Source organism: Carlito syrichta, unplaced genomic scaffold, assembly GCF_000164805.1.
Source record: "Carlito syrichta isolate Samal-C Ts95f unplaced genomic scaffold, Tarsius_syrichta-2.0.1 Scaffold289266, whole genome shotgun sequence".
Taxonomy (NCBI): Eukaryota; Metazoa; Chordata; class Mammalia; order Primates; family Tarsiidae; genus Carlito; species Carlito syrichta.
In genome coordinates, this window is record NW_007233362.1 from 152,134 (window position 1) to 154,944 (window position 2,811).

The following is a 2,811-nucleotide window of genomic DNA, read 5'->3' on the forward strand; positions in this document are numbered from 1 at the left end:
AAAAACTCTCTGGAAAGGATTCACCACTCTAGAGGCCATTGAGAACATCCATGATTCATAGGAAGAGATTAACACATTAGCAGGAAGAAGTTGATTCCAAACTTCATGGATGACCCTGAGGGGCTCAAGACTTCAGTGGAAGAAGCAATTGCAGATATGGTGGAAATAACAAAAGAACTAGAATTAGAAGTGGAGCCTGAAGATATAACTGAATTGCTGCAATCTCATGATCAAACTTTAATAGATGAGAAGCTGCTTCTTATGGATGGGGAAAGAAAGTGGTTTCTTTGGTGGGCGTGCCATGTCCTTCGGCTTTGGGATCAAAGGATCAGAGGCGACATGTCAGGACACACGCCAGATGAGAAACTGTGGCTGCAGCAGCTGCAAAAGCTGAGAAGGCGATAGTTGAGGGACCAGGAACTGAGCCCCCTCGGGAGCTGATGCTTCCCCCATAGAGGATGTTGCCTATGGAGGAATTCTGGAATAAGTTTTTGCAGAATCAGAGCCCTCAGAGAAACATGATGTATAAGGTATATCAAAACAGTATCTTTGCTTTGACTCATTTACTTATACCTGCCTGGATTATTCATTATTATATCAAGTATCATGTGAATACAAAACCATATGCCATTGTTGAAAAGAAACCCAGAATATTTCCAGGTGATACAATTCCGGAGACTGGAGAAGTAATCCCACCAATGAAAGAATTTCCTGATCAGCATCACTGAAGATTATTTAAAAATTTCAAAGGCTTATGAGCCCAAGTTTATTCCTGCATTATCATATTTACTGAATGTATTTTCTGGAAAAGTAACTTTAATAAAGGTTACTCTCAGAAAAAAAAAAAAAAGAAAGTGGTTTCTTGAAATGGAAATGACTCCTAGTGAAGATGCTGTGAACATTGTTGAAATGATAGCAAAGGATGTAAACTTTGTTGATATAATAGTGGCAAGGTTTGAGAGGATTGACTACAATTTTGGAAAAGAGTTCCACTGTGGAACTTAAGGGTTTTTTGAGTTTTCTAATTTTTTATTTTGTCAGGGTCTCACTCTGTCACCCAGGCTTGAATGCAGTGGCACCAACTCCGATTCTCTGAAATCCAAATAATATTTTTCATTTTTTGTAGTAACGAGGTCTCGCTATGCTACCCAGGCTAATCTCAAACTCCTGGCCTCAAGAAATACTCCCACTTCAGCCTCCCAAAGTGCTGGGATTGTAAGTGTCAGCCACCATGGTTGGCTGATAATGTGTTTGATACAGCATTGCATGCAACAGAGGATCATTCATTATAAAAAGAGTCAATCAATGCAGCAGATTTCGTTGTCGTCTTAGTCTTATTTTTTTTAATTACCATAGCTACCCCAACATTTAGCAACCACCTCCCTGATCAGTCAGCAGTCATCAAGATCAAAGCAAATCTTCATCTGCAAAAAGATTACTATTGACCAGGTATGGTGGCTCATGCCTGTAATATCAGTACTTCGAGAGGCAGAGATGAGAGGATTGGTAGCCACGGGAGGGAACCACAGGCTCGAGACCAGCCTGGGCAACATGGGGGAGAGCTCGTCTCTACAGTAAGTCAAAAAAGAAAAATGGCCAGGAGTGGTGGCACACCCTGTAGTTCCAGCTATTTGGAAGACTGAGGCAGAAGGATTGCCTGAACCCAGCAGGTCGAGGCTGCAGTGGCCATGAGCATGCCACTGCACTCTAGCCTGAGCAACGGAGTGAGACACTGACTCAAAAAAAAAAAAAAGATCACTATTCACTGATTCACTGAAGGCTCAGATGACCATTAGCATCTTTTAACAATAAAGTATTTTTAATTAAGGTGTGAATTTTGTATTGTTAAGACATAATGCTATTGCACATTTAATAGACTATAGTATAGTGTAGGCATAAGTTGTATATGCGACCGGGCTTGGTGATTCTGCCTGTAATCCCAAAACTTTGGGAGGCCGAGGTAAGTGGATTGCCTGAGCCCGCGGGTTCGAGACCTGCCTGGGCAACTTGGCAAGACCTCATCTCTACAATAAATCAAAAACTAGCCGGGTATGGTAGTGTGCACCTATAGTTCCAGCTACTTGGAAGGCTGAGGCGGAAGGATCACTGGAGCCCAGCAGGGCAAGGCTGCAGTGGCTGGGAGCGGCCACTGAACTCCAGTCTGGGCTACAGAGTGAGAGTCCAACTAAAAAAAAAAAAAAAAAAGTTGTATATGCACTGGAAAACCAAAAAATGCATGTGACTCCCATTATTGCAACATTTGCTGTACTGAGGTGGTCTGGAATTAAACCTGCAGCATCTCCAAAGCATGTCTATACATATAACATATGGGCATTTTTTTAAAAAACCATAAAAAGGCACAGAAAAACAAAAAGATCTTACAGTTTTTCTTTTGAAATTAAGTCATGAGTAATATACACTAATATAAATTCACTACTTTATAAGAAGACGGTTAACTCTAAGTTATTTTCATGACAAATTAGTACAAGATTAAGCTTTAAGATTTTTTTTTATTTGCCCCAATACATAATCTTATGAAGACTGTGAACCAAATTTTGGGTAAAGCGATTTAAGTCGGTTTCCAATATACTGAATTGGGCAAAGAAGAGTTAAACTGTGAAAATGTAACTGAATTATGTGAGGAGGCTTAAAAGATAAGGGCGATTCTAACAAGGTCTGCACAGTACTCTCCGTCACAATTCCTCATCCTTGAGGATAAGAGTGTTGCCTTTCCTTCTCATGCAGAGTTGATATCTTTTACATGGGAATTTCATCTTTTGCTTTTAAAAAACAGCACAAAGTTCAAAGTAA

The 2,811-nt window shown here is 40.3% G+C and overlaps 1 pseudogene; it reads left to right on the forward strand.

Moving 5' to 3' along the window:
* Positions 1–339: 339 nt before the first annotated feature.
* Positions 340–850, forward strand: LOC103256341 (annotated as a pseudogene).
* Positions 851–2,811: the final 1,961 nt, after the last annotated feature.